This window comes from Peromyscus eremicus, chromosome 7, assembly GCF_949786415.1.
Source record: "Peromyscus eremicus chromosome 7, PerEre_H2_v1, whole genome shotgun sequence".
In the NCBI taxonomy this organism is placed as follows: Eukaryota; Metazoa; Chordata; class Mammalia; order Rodentia; family Cricetidae; genus Peromyscus; species Peromyscus eremicus.
This window is the reverse complement of record NC_081422.1, coordinates 64,204,990-64,219,708: the sequence shown is the minus strand read 5'-3', so window position 1 is coordinate 64,219,708 and position 14,719 is coordinate 64,204,990.

Sequence of the window (14,719 nt, the reverse complement as noted above, 5' to 3'; positions counted from 1 at the left end):
TGAACATTCTGCTAGACTCAGAATTTATTGTGAGTAAAAATGAGTAACCTCTGACTTATAACTTAGAAGATAAATAATGATAGTGAATTGTTGCACTGAATGATTTCTTTGTGGAAAGAGGCCTTGCTCTATAGCCTCAAACTCTGCTTTCAGTAACATGGACAATATAGAAGTCCGGGCCAGCACAGACATACAGCAAGTTGGAAGCTAGCTAGGGGCTATATGAGACCCCGTCTCAAATGCTTGCATGAACACACACACACACACACACACACACACACACACACACACACACACGAAATGGTTAACCTGAAGCATTATGACTCCCTTTTCAACTGTCTTCTAAGCCTGAAGTTCAGCTTAACTCCTATTTTGGTGACAGGGTTTGTATTACATCAGGAATTTGTCTTATTCTTGCTCAGGGCTATACTCATATTTTCTGTATTACTCCAATTTTAGTATATGTGCTGTTGAAGTGAGTACAAGTTGATAGACTCGTGTGTGTGTGTGTGTGTGTGTGTGTGTGTGTGTGTGTGTGTGTGATATAACCAGGTTGACATTGGGTGTCTTCTTCAATCTCTCTCTACCTTGCTATATCGTCTTTCCACCTCCTGTTCCTTAGACTGACGTTTGGGGAACAATGGACTTTTAAAAAGAACCTTCCCCAGTTTAAAGTCATCTATCAGAGGCAAGACAAATTAATAAGCTTCAGACTGGAGGTTTTCTGGATAGCCAGTAGTTTTTGTACTCAGCCAGCTACATAGGAATATTTATGTAGAAAATGAAAGAGCAGTTTTAATAGGCCTGATGATTCAAGACATAAAATACATTCATTCTAGGAGCTATTTGGTGGATAGAGTGGCACATAAATATAGCTAAAAACCTAAATTGTTGAGCCAACTGAAGAGGTTTAGCATCAAATTCTCCTCACGCAGATGTGCACGGCTCCCCCTGAAATCAGTGGGCTCTGTATTTAAACTCAGGATGCTATACTCAGATATTGTGTCCATTTCCGGTGTGGAGTAACTTTCTGCAATAGAAGCAGACATTCATTTTGGTCACCACTTATCTCTAAGTCTTCTCTGATATAGTTTACCAAATCCACAACACTTCAGAGATTCCATCGCTGTTTAAAAGGGAAACTGAGGCACTGCATGCTTGCTAACTAGGTAAGAGCACTTGCTGTGCATGCATGAGGACCCAAATTTCAACTCAGCACCCACAGAAAAAGCTGAGTATTGGCTGTGTGCCTGTAACCCTGCGAGGTGAGGAGTGGAGACAGGCAGACAGCTGGGCTCCCTGGCTGCCAGCCTCACTACAGGTTCAGTGAGAGACACTGTCTCCAAAGAATGGGGCAGACAGTAATGGAGCAGGACACCCGAGTCCTGTCTCTGGCCTTCATGCACACACAGGCACACTTGAGCACATGCATGCTCACACACACACGTGCATACACACCACACATCCACATTATACACACACACATATGCACATGCACACACACACAAGGAAAACTGAGGTACTCATGAAGTGTCCCAGATTGTCTTATTCCTGATTAAGGGATTCAAATATTGTTTTGTGTCATTTCATTTGGCTTAGTTCTTGAGACAGGGTCTCATTATTTAACTCTGACTGGCCCAGAACTCATTATGTAGACCAGGTGGCCTGGAACTCACAGAGATCCACTTGCCTCTGCCTCGAGAGCACTGGCATTAAAGGCATGTACCACCACACCCATACAGAATTCCGCATTTTAGTGACATAATTACATCCTTTCTGGAAATGCTGGAACAGTCAAATTTCTTCTGTGCAATAAAACTTATGGCCTTAATCATTATAAGACCTCCATACAATTTCATTTGTAGACATGTACACAAAGCACAATTCCTAAGAAAACGAAACAAAGCCTTTGGTGTGGCAGATTGGTTTAAAAGGCAATTTTTAATAGGGATGATTAGAATCCTGAGCTGTCTAGTAGATGAATAATTACATCAACTATATTCATCCCAGCGAAGACTGTGAGCAAAGCAATACTGAGTAATCTTTTTACAAGTGTCCTGCTGTGCCGCCAGCTGATCACGTTTAAGGACTGCATTTCAAGTAATTCTTTGAGAAAGATATGCTGGGAGTCATTTCGTCTCCGAAAGCAAGAGCCAATAAATGCTCAGCATCTGGCCTGTGATGAGTCGGTGCCACGTAGCCTCTGCGGTCAGCTCAGAAAGGCGATGTTTCTAGAGGTGAATTTGCAAATAAAAAGATGGACTCCATCGAAAGCTGACAGAGCAGAAACCCAGTCAGCAGAAGGCATCAATAGCAAAGCACCTTGCTGAAAACAGACTCCCCCCTGTGTCCCAAGGTGGAGGGCTCAGTCCTTCTCCAGAGAACCTCAAAGGAATCGCTTTCATTTTAATTGTACCATCTCGATATCCACCTTATGAACATCGGGAGCCTTTGACATGAAGCTCAAAATGGAGTGTTTGGAACTAGAGAAACGGCTCCGTGGTTAAGAACACTGGCTGCTCTTCCAGAGGACCAGGATCTGTCTCCAAGTACCCGAAGAGCAGCTCCCAACCATCTGTAACTCCAGTTCCAGGCTATCTGACACCGTCTTCTGGCCTCCTCAGGCACCAGGCACACACATGAGTACACAGATTTACATTCAGACAACATATAATAATATAATATATAAAATATAAAAATTTAGGTTGCTTTTCAAAATAAATCGCTAAGGAACCTGGGAACTGGAAATCCATTTTATTTTTTTAACGCTTAACAAAGAACACGAGGAGGCTACAACCATCATGATATGTGATTTGCCTTTTGTTGTTAATTATACGAGCAAGAGGAACAAACTCTGCACTTACCGCCCTATGTGATCTATAAACCTAAAGTACAGCTTTATATAGCCTAAATATGATATAAACAAAAAGAAAATTGAAAGCTATGATTTTTTTTTCAAGTTCAATATCTTGTGTGGATAGTTAGTCTCATTTTGACAATTAAGAAAAATGGGAACACAAAAAAGGGCCATTTATTTCCATATTTCATTTATCTAATGTCTGTGTGTGTGTGTGTGTGTGTGTGTGTGTATGTGTGTGTGTGTGTGTGTGTCCGAGTGCACTGAGCACATTGTGCACACATACGGTGCATGTGTGGAGACTAGGGAAAATTGACAGACTTGGCTCGATCCTTCTACCATGTACGACCCAGGATTGAACTCAGGTTGTCAAGCTTGGCAGCAAGCACCTTTAGTCATGGAACCATCTCACCAACCCCACAATGGGCATTTTAATGGCCTCAAGCACGGTGGCAACCAGAAAAAAAAAATTTTTCAGAAGAAAGAATAAAGCTATGGGGGATTATGTAGATGTAAGGAGCCTAACTTCCCTTTCCTGTAGCTGCCTTACAAGTTCACAGTCATGGCCAAACTGGACTGATTGCACCAGTCTTCATTATCAGGATATTTTTTAAACACAACATAATGGAGGCTTTATCCAGTAATGACATATCCAAATATATATTTCTCTAAAGACAGAGACATGATAGCAAGGCATGGTAGCTATTCTAGGAAAGCCTATTTCTATTCAAGGACAATGAAGTGCATAAAGGAAAAGTTTCTCTCCCTGGCAACAGAGAATGAAAGTAATTATTTTGAATAAGTACTTATAGTGGAAAGAAATATTTGAGTACATTTAACTTAATATGTTTCTAATTCCACAAACTCTCACCTCTCCAATTAGTCTTCAAAAGCTCTACAAAACATTGAAACTCAATTTATTACAACAGATTGGACTAATTCAAAGAAGGCAAATCACAAATATTTACCACCTGTTTGGGGAGAAATAAGAGACTAGAATGTAATTTCTAAGAGGTACAGAATGTTCTCCACTGAAGTGGGAGGTGTTCATTCTAACACTGGCCACATGGAAGTATTTCTTATTCTCAGGATTGCTGCTTTGATCCTTATAAAGGAGCTGCCCATACTTTACAAGATGGCTCAGTGGATAAAACACTTGCCGAGCAAGCATGAGAACCTGAGTTCAGAGCCCCATTGACCCACATTAAAAAGCTGGGCAGATATGACGGCCTGCCTGTAACCCCTGTTCCTGGAGCAGACAGGAGATTTCTCTGCGGCAAGCTGCTGAGCTACGCTATCCTAGGTTGCGAGTTCTGGCTTCAGAAAGATACCCTGCCTTGGTACATAAAGTGGAGAGCGGCGGAGGAATGCCACAAAAGTCATTTCCAGGATTCCAGGAATAGAGATGGGCTGGCAGAGGAGGGCGTTGGATCACCTGGGACTGGAGTTACAGACAGCTGTGAGCTGTCCTGTGGGTGCTGGGAACTGAACCTGAATCCTTTGAAAGAGCAGCCAATGCTCTTAATGACTGAGCCATCTCTCCAGTCCAAGCAATGTGTGAGTTTTTTGTTTGTTTGCTTGCTTGCTTAAAAAACACAGTTTACTCTGCAGAAAGTGACCCCCGTGGGAGGAAGGAAAGAGTGACAACTTTCCTGTTGTTCCAAGTGTTGAGAACTGAGCACTTCATTCGTCTGAAATTTACAGAGGCCTGTGCCACATCAAAAGGTTTTTGGATTAACTGCCTAGAAAGTAATTATTTCACCCAGAAATGCTCTTGCAAAATAAATTAGATTCACAGATAGACTTCAGCTTTTGTCCATTGCAATGTCTGGTTGTAATGTCTGTTGTTGGTTGTTTTTGCTCTTTTGGGGGGACCGCCACCCAGCTCCCAAATAAATCACACATGGAGGCTATTCTTAATTATAAATGTATGGCCTTAGCTTGACTTGTTTCTTGCCAGCTTTATTTAAATTATCCCATCTAGTTTTTGCCTTTGGGCTTTTACCTTTCTCTGTTTCTATATACCTTTCATCTTTTCTTACTCCATGTCTGGCTGTGTAGCTGGGTGGCTGGGTGGCTGGCCTCTGAAGTCCTCCTCTCATTCTCTCTTATTCCTTCTTCTCCCTCTATTTATTCTCTCTGCCTGCCAGCCCTGCCTATCCTTTCTCCTGCGTTGTTATTGACCGTTCAGTTCTCTATTAGACCATCAGGTGTTTTAGACAGGCAAAGTAACACAGCTTCACAGAGTTAAACAAATGCAACATAAAAGTAACACACTTTAAAATATTTCCCAACACTCCCCCCTTTTTTTCTAAGCAAAAATGAAAGGTTTTAATTTTAACATAGTAAACCTATATGCAACAAAAACAGTTATCAAGTAAGAATTAATTTATAATATTCAGTCCATTTGTATTTAGGAAATTCAGAGAAAATAATGCATCACCTATCTTAGTGAATCCAAAGTTGTACATGTAACTTACTTTCTATCATAACTAAGAAAAACAAAACTGCAACTATCTAGACTTCAAAGTCCCCAGACAGATATAATATTATTTAAGTAAACAAAAAGTGCATTGTAAACAACTTCCAAAAACTCTAGAAATGACAGAGACATTTGGCTGCCTGAACAGTCACCCAAAGTTCCTCTGTAATGTTGGGGCATCCATCTTCAGCCTACAGGTCCATAGTATCTGGCAGATTTTTTCAATGAAGCTGGAAATTTGGAAGACTGTCCTGCCTATATTGGCAAAGTTCACCGGTCACTTTCCTGTGGGTCCTGCATGTCCAGTTTATACAACATACTGTCAATCAGTCCAGGCAAGAACAGTTTCTTGCCCAAATGGCTAGCCTTGCCACATTGAAAGTAAACTTCATGCCCATCATCTCTGAAGTAAATTAATGCTAGCAGGAACAGATGTGTCTCATTGTCACGAAAAGTCCTAAGTTAACAAAACATTTTAAGTGCCATATTCTGTAGGTCTTTGAAAGGTTTGAAGACCATCTATCTATCTAAAATATATCTCTATATGATCTGGAAAGCATACCTAACATCTACAACTTTGATTGTTATAAATGACTAACCATTAACCTATGTTTCCTGATTATCCTATACAGTTTATAATAATAGCTTTCAAGCCGGGCGGTGGTGGCACATGCCTTTAATCCCAGCACTTGGGAGGCAGAGACAGGCGGATCTCTGTGAGTTCGAGGCCAGCCTGGGCTACCAAGTGAGTTCCAGGAAAGGCGCAAAGCTACACAGAGAAACCCTGTCTCGAAAAAAAAATAATAATAATAGCTTTCAAAAACTAGAACTTTATTCTACATTTCCAAATGAACTGCATAGGCATGATACCTCAAACAAAAATAGAAACATACATACAATATGTTGTAACAAAAATAACCTTAAATATTTATCAATATACAAAAATCCTTTAAATAAGAGTAGAAACATACAGAGTAACAAAAATAACTTTAAATTTATATCAATATTTTATATTCCCCTAAATGATGACAAACATCCATAACTCACCAAACAACCAAAAGCCACCCACAACTCCCAACTCTTGGGAATGTGAACATAGTTTTCTGCATACTGCTTCCTGCTGTCTGTGGGTGAAGACATCCCCAGGGATCCCCAAGAAAATTTTGAGAATCTCAGCATCGTGGGTTCAAGCCCCATGTTGGGTGACAAAATTATTTTGATTGTTTTTACTCTTTTGAGGGACCCACCACTCGGCTCCCAAATAAATCACACATGGAGGTTTATACTTAATTATAAATGCCCAGACTTAGCTTGGCTTATCTCTAGCCAGCTTTCCTTAACTTTAAATGATCCCATCTTTTGCCTTTTGCCTCCAGGTTTTTTATCCTTCTCTATTCCTATATACCTTTCTTTGTTTTTTACTCTGTGGCTTGCTGTGTAGCTGGGTGGCTGGCCCCTGAAATCCTCCTCTCCTTCTCCCTTGTTCCTTCTTCTCCAACTCCCAGATTTCTCCTTCTATATATTCTTACTGCCTGCCAGCCCTGCCTATCCTTTCTCCTGTCTTGCTATTGGCCATTCAACTCTTTATTTACCATCAGGTGTTTTAGAGAGGCAAAATAACACAGCTTCACAGAATTAAACAAATGCAGCATAAACAAAAGTAACACACCTTAAAATAATACTACCCAACAAATGTCACCTTGCTATAAATTAGAATTGCCTCAGTTGGGAGCCACAGCAGAGGAATTATCCCAAATTGCTTTAATTGATGTGGTAAGAGCCACTCTAAATGTGGGCGACACCTTCAGGTAGTAGCCTAGATACAAAGGGGCATGGCCTTCCTTCTTGCCACAGAGTTAGTTAATACTGTTGCTGATGGTTCCTTGACTGGTATCAAAACCAGAATTTCCAAGTTTCCATCACTGACTGAGGACCAGAGCTTGCCAGGAGCTGCCAGAGTGACAGTGCTTGCTGGGAATTGCCAGATGATTAACAATGCTCAGGCACTCAGCCTCATGGACTGAGCAACTACTGGAGTTTTAGCCTCTCAGGTGCGATTCAACTGTTACTACTATTTCAATGTCAGCTGAATCATTAAATTGTGTGTGTGTGTGTGTGTGTGTGTGTGTGTGTGTGTGTGTATTCTATCAGTTCTGCTCTTCTTGGGAACCCTGACTAATATACCCATGAAAAATTACCTGCTGTAGGAATTGCCTTCCCACTACAAACCACCAGAAATCCATGTGAAATACATTTTAAAACTCTCCCAGGCAGAGGAGGATTGTGGTCCCTGAGCACTGCCATCAAATGAGCCACATCTTACAATTGCTCTAGCTAACTGCTTAGAGGTCAATTAGAGGCAAGAAGAAAGAATCATAACCAAGTCCAGTGGTATCATGGAGCTGAGATGAGACAGGAGTTTAGGAAGAATTGGGCATCCAGAATTCACGGATAAATTGATGGAGATCTGCAGAGGCTACCCAAGAGGTAGGCCAGATCTGCTAGTGAGGTCGGGAAGATCCAGTGGGCAGGGGTCAGCAGAACAAGTTCTGGAATGCACGCACAGTTAGGAACAGTTTCAGTTTTTTGCAATTAGAAGAGAGACTTGTGATACTCAGGACATCAGGCTGTATTTTTTGAAGAGTCACATCTTCAAAGTGATGCTAAAATAGTGCTGTGAACTAGCCATAAAAATTCAACTAACTTAACTTCATGTCAGAATAAAGCCCAACTGTGAACTGAGATAACCCCTTTTTTCCTTCCTTCCTTAAGTTGCTTCTGTCAGATATTCTGTTGTCATGACAACAAGTAGAGTAACTATTAAAACATGCAAAGAAAGAAAGATATGGCCTACCATTGGGAGAAAAAAAAATCACTCAATAGAACAGGTCTAGAAAATGAAAAGTGATTAATTAACATATATGAGACCAAAAGACCCAAATGAAACTTCTGGACATGGAAAACATATTAGGAAAATATACTAGATAGAATTAGCAGTAAATAACTCTGCAGAATAATAAATAACAAAATAAATAAACAATTTTTAAAAATGCAGAAGAAATGACCAGAAAAGTGGAGATGCAGGAACAGAATGAAAAAGATGGCCGATGACATGAGAAAATCTGTGGACAACACACATCAGCCTAACACATAAGTAACTGGATTTCCAGAAGGAAGGGGGAGTCCGAAAAAATTAATAATAGCCATTTTTTCTAATTTTATGAAAAATGTGGTCCATAGATTTAGTCAAGGGGCTCAGTGGCCCTCAGCCAGGACAATCACGAAACTCAGCACACAACAGCCACACTACTTGAAGCAGACAGCGGTCAAGAGAAATCTTAGGTGCTGGCCATATGGCTCAGCAGGAAAAGGCACTTGCCTCCAAGCCTGATGAGCTGAGTTCAATCCCCAAAGTCCACATGGAGAAAAGAGAGAACTGACTTTCACAAGTTGTCTTCCAACCTCCACTTGTGAGCCATAGCATGTGTACACACAGACAGACAGATAGATAGATAGATAGATAGATAGATAGATAGATAGATAGATGAAAGAAAGGGAGAGAGGGAGAAATTTATAGATGCAAAAATATCTAAACCGAAAAGTCTTATAAACAGCCAAAAGAAAAGTAGACAAAAGGAAAGGAACAAAAGTAAGAATGATGAGGGCTTCTCATAAGAAACCATGCGACCTAGAAGACAATGGAGCACAGACTTCAAAGTGCTGAGAGAGAAAGAAAAAGGCCATCTAGAATTCGACACTAAGGGAAAAGGTCACTCAAACTTCACGTAAACAGAAACATTTTCTCAGACAAGCAGAAGTTGGGAGATTCCATGGTTGGTTGATCTGCACTAAGAGATGTGTTAAAGGTATTTCAAAGGTGTTTTTTTTTTTTTTTTCTCCAAGGATGAAGAACATGGCTCCTGGTAGAGATTTGTATCCACACAAAGGAATAAAGAGCAGTACAGACTGTACACACTGGTGTAAATGAAGGGCATTTGTTTTCATCTGTAAATCTTTTGAAATAATTGGCTACTTTTAGTAAAGATCATGGCACAGTCTTGAAGAGTTCAGAGTGTGCAGAGAGTTACAATGTTTTAACAATACTTCAAAAGACAGGAGGGGCAAAGAAAGCACACACAAGTAACTCAATGTCGTCCTTTGGAAGTTGGCTGCAATAAGCTAAAATCAGCTATTGTAAATCCTATTGCTACAAAAGGATAAAAGATGGGGAAAAAGAAAGAAAACCAGGATAGCTGGTGGGGACAGTAGAGATAAAATGGAATGAAATATCCACGGCTTTGTGCATGCTAGGTAAGCACTTTGCCAACTGAACTCATCCCCAGCCTTAAAAAAAAAACTTAAATATAGGGCCACTGTGGTGGCACACCTTTAATTCTATCACTCAGGAGGCAGAAGTAGGCAGCTCTCTGTAAGTCCAAGGCTAGCCTGGTCTACTTAGTGGACTCCAGGCCACCTAGGGCTATATAGTGAGAGCTTATCTCAAAAAATATTTTGAATTTATACACCCTTATTTACTTTAAAATAATAATAATAATAATCTCACCAAATGTTTGTGTAAATAATTTGTCTTAATGAAAGACGAACATGTTTTCCAGAACAAAACATTCACTGAGAAGAATGCCTCCATTTTACACCCCTGCAAATGGCCCAACAGAGGAGAATGGATTCTCCTATCTGTTTTTGTATTAAATTATATTCTGAAACTTCTGGAACACTCAACTGAACATGAGTAAAGGATGCGTAGAGAAAAAGCTAACAATATTAAAAAGAAACTGTGATGGGGACAGCTTTGACCTTACAGAGCCTGTGCCGACTCTCAGAGAACACCGAGGCCCCAGAACTGCACTTCCAGAAAACTCCATGGCTGGAAGTCATTTTTCTGCATAGATTCCACCCTCTATGGGTTATTGTACTGGTCATCCCTCTGTATTCTTGGTGAAGACTGGATCCCCAGGTCCCCAAGGACATCAGAATCTGCAGGTGCTCAAGTTTAAAATAAAATCCAATCCTAGCATGGTGGAGCACACCTTTAACATCAGCAGTGGGGAGGCAGAGTCAGGAGAATCTCGGTGACTTTGAGGCCAGCCTGGTCTCCACAGTGAGCTCCGAGACAGCCAGGACTATGTAGAGACCCTGTCTATAAATAAATAAGTCAAGTGAGGTTGGGCTGGAGAGATGGTTCCATGGCTAAGGGCATGCAACTCCTTCAGAGGACCTGGGGTAGTTTCCCAGTACCCATGTTAGACACCCCTCAACCTCCTGTAGCCCCGGCTCCAAGGGATCTGATGCCCTTTTCTGGGCTCTGCAGGCACTCATACACATGAGAGCATACACACAGAAAGATATACATGCATACACATAATTTTAAAAATAATGTTTTTTAAAAGAAAAATGGAAACATGCTTGCATATAGCCTATTTATACCCTCCTGGGTGCTTTGTTGTCCCAGCTTCCTTACGATAATGTAAACAAGATATGAATAGTCCTTACACTGTATTGTTTAGGGAACAGTGATAATCCCTTTCTGTATATATCCCATCCAGAATTGCTTGAATTTATGAGTGTGGAACCAGGGTGTCTTTAAGATCTCAAAGCTTGTACTGGAGAGATGATTCAATTGTTAAAGGTACTTGCTGCTCTTGCAGAGGACTTGATTCCGTTCCCAGCACCTACATAGTGTCTCCCAATCATCTGTAACTCCACTTCTGGGGATCTGATACCGTCTTCTGGCCTCTGAGTGTACTGCACACACCTGATGTTCCTATGTGCACACAGGCAAAACACTTATACACATAAAATAAAAAGCAAATGTATCTTTTTCTTTTTAATCTCAAAGTTTAACAACATGAAAGATTCCAGTCTAAGGAGCTGGTAGCTATTCTTAGGTCCTTTTTTTCACCACTTGAGATTTAAAATCCTGAAATGATTTCATTGGAGCACATGTTTAGTACTTAATGGGGGAGCTGAGTTGGCCCTCAGAAATGCTTCTGTAAGAAAGAGAAAAATAAGAAAGGGAGGAGTGGAGGTAGGACTAGCAAGCTGCCCCAGTCCTGAGGTTTCCTGAAAGCCTTTATCCCATGAATTCCAGGCGTTGGGTTCCCTGAAAGATACCCTCAGAGGTGATAACCATCAAAATGAAGTATAGCATCAGCTTCAGAAGGCAGTTCCTTGTCTTGGAACCCAGAGCCAACTTCGGCCAACTTCCCTGTGCAGGTTACACTGGGTGCCTCAAAGGAGAAAGGGGGTATTAGCATGACCCTTCAGGACTTAGCCCAAACAAGCTCAAGGCAAAAGAAAAACATCAGCGTGTAGAAAAGTCCAGGTCTCACATGTTAAAAGGTAAGTTTCTTCTCTTCCATCCCCGCTTCCCGTCTCTCCCTCTCCTTTTTCCTCTTGCCCTGCTCTTCTCCTCGGCCCCCCTCTCTCTCTATCTCTCTCGCCCTCTCCCCCACATAGATTCTGGTTTTCTTTGTTTCAGATGCTCCTAGAAACAATTCTAGACAGCAGAAGTCCCCAAAGGAGGCTCTTTCTCTCCGTGCCCACCTTGGGGTGGGGTGGGGTGCTGACACCACCCCCCCACCCCCCACCCCTGTCTCTCTTTTGCTCTATTAATGCTCATGTTGAAACCATATTAAAATCCTTTCTCAATAAACTCTTAACTTGTCTTAAGAGAGAGATGGGGGGAGGAGGAAGGAAGGTAATTTTCTAGCAGCTTAGACAAGTCTTGCATATTATTCCCACCTTGAGTTTCTGTATGTATCCATGTGATAGCATGGTCGGTCAAAATCTAATTGAAGTGTTGGTGACCCAAATGTCTGTCTGTCATTCATTCTTCCTTCTTTCCTTCCTTCCTTCTTTCCTTCCTTCCTTCCTTCCTTCCTTTCATTCTTTCTTTCTGCTTTTTTCTTTGTCTGTTTGTTTATTTGTTTGTTGAGACAGGGTCTCCTTGCTATGTAGACCAGGATAACTTGGAACTCACAGAAATCCTCCTGCCCCTGCCTCCCTACTGCTGGGATTGAACTTTGAGCCTTAGAATCACTATTTTGAGCCTCACTGGGCTTTGTGTTAAATACAAAGAATGTCCATTTTTCATAAGCTGCTCTACATTTTTCTAGTGACAGTGAAGCCAAGGCAGAGGATGGGCACATTGGCATGGATGTAACTGGCATCTACTAGGAAGGTATTAGCCTGGCCAACCTCCATTCCAACAGGATAGAGGCAGGGAAACACACACACACACACACACACACACACACACACACACACACACACACACACCATGCCTTGAAAGAAAAGTAAAGGCTGGGGAAATGGCTCAGTGTATAAAAGCGCTTGCTGCCCAAGCCTGGCCACTTGAGGGCTAGCCCTGGTATCCCTAGACTGTATGGTAGAAAAGTACTCATTCCTCCTGAAAATTGTCCTCTGACCTGCACAGCGGTGTGTGCCCCCCTCGTGTTCCTCATACACATACCATGATAATAATTATTAAAATTAAAAAAGTTTAAGGATACATTTCCTGTTTTACGGAATGCAGCCCATCATACGCTATTTACAAGCTATTTACTAGAGTGTAGGCTCTGCAATTTATTAGAGTCCCAGGAGACAGAAATGTCTTCCTGCAAATGAAAGCACCCCAGCGGCATTGTCTGGCTTGTTTTGAAAATCATTCCACATTAAATGAGTTACCTCTTCAGAAACAAATAACGGGGTGGGGGAAGAATCATGCCTAAATAAGAGAAGTTCAGAACTCAGATAACTGGGAGAAAAATGTTTCTAGTCCAGCTCTATAAACGTGGGGAATTTTTTTTTTTTAAAAAAGAAGCAGGCCATCTGGAAAGCTTGCCTCCCTGCCATGCACACCACTGCCAGCTGTTGCTTCAAGGGTCTGGCAAATCCCCCCTTGAGCGGGATGCCCACTTCTTTCATTCCTAGAGACATCCAGCTTTTCCCCCCTTCACATGGATGGTGACTTTATAAAGAGCGCTGTTGTTTTATTTACTCTCCATTAATCACGCTCCACTGTAAACAAAGTGTCTGTTTTAGTTCTGCTGACAATTAACCGCTTGTCAACATCTCCCTCAAGTACCTTCTGCATCTGGCTCATCTGGCTCCGAGGGAGCCCTCTCCAACAAGACGAATGTGTGGTTCAGTAAACTCGGGGTTTCATCCCTCTTGTTGGCTCATCAGCAGTCAGGATTACATTGTGAGGACACTTACCTAAGCACCTTGGTGAGCCTATATCATTAAAGAGAAAAAAAGCTCTCTCAAGGTATCTTTCTCCCTCCCTTTGCACCGGAATAAAAACAGATTCCAACCTGAGACCTTTGGAGAAGGGAGTTGAGGGAGCAAGGTAGAGAGAGGAGCATCTAAATAAAACGAGCTTTTGTAAACTACCAAGGACATGACGACAATTCCAGAGGTTACTGAGAAATCTGTCTTTCCTTTAGAAATGTCCCCATCCCATGAGATCAAGAGAACCAAACCCTGTGCAATTGGTGACCACTGGAAACTTTCATTACTTATGGAAGTAAACTTCCTTACTTTCACTAGGTTTCCACATGACATGACTTTCCTCACTCCCAAAGGCTCCTTTCCCCTTAGGATAACTCTTCTTCATTTAAAATGGAGGATGCCAAGTTCTTTAATATTTTCTCAACAAGATAATTGTCTTAGAGGCAAAATAAAGGTTACATTTAGTGGTTTGTTGTGGGAGGGTTTACTAGTCTGTTCCTTGAAGCCTTCTTGGAGGCCATAGAAGATCAAGTTGAGTATCCATGCTATACCAGTTCTGTGCATTGAGCCCTAAGAAAGGAAGAGATTATACATGGCACGTAGGGTTTTGTGTGTGTGTGTGTGTGTGTGTGTGTGTGTGTGTGTGTGTGTGTGTCACGCCAAGAGAACCTACAAACCAGTCCCAAAGGAATAAAGATGGGTTTCTAAGGTATCTCCTCTCCCGGTTTTAATTTACACTCATTCCCAAACTGAAGAGACTCAGGTCACTTGGCATCCCTCCAAGGAGGATGGATTCCTGGGTGAAGAGTTAAACTGATGGGGATTCTGAGATACAGTCCATGGGAGAAACCCCGGGTTAGGCATCCCTTGGCAGGAGGCAGATGGAGCCACAGTGACCCAAGACCAATGTCAAACCAGAAAACACTGATGTCCTTCAGGAGGGGACCAAAGGACCAGGCTCCGGCTATGCAGAAAAGGAGAAGAAGGTGAATTGGTAGGGCGGTCTTCAGTGCCCCTCTTCATGACAAAATCTGATCAATCTAACAGCATGTAATTGGTTTTAATGAGGTATGGAAGGGATCTTTGCCCCGAGGTCACCAGCCTGAGCAGGAGGCTGCTTCAGGTGC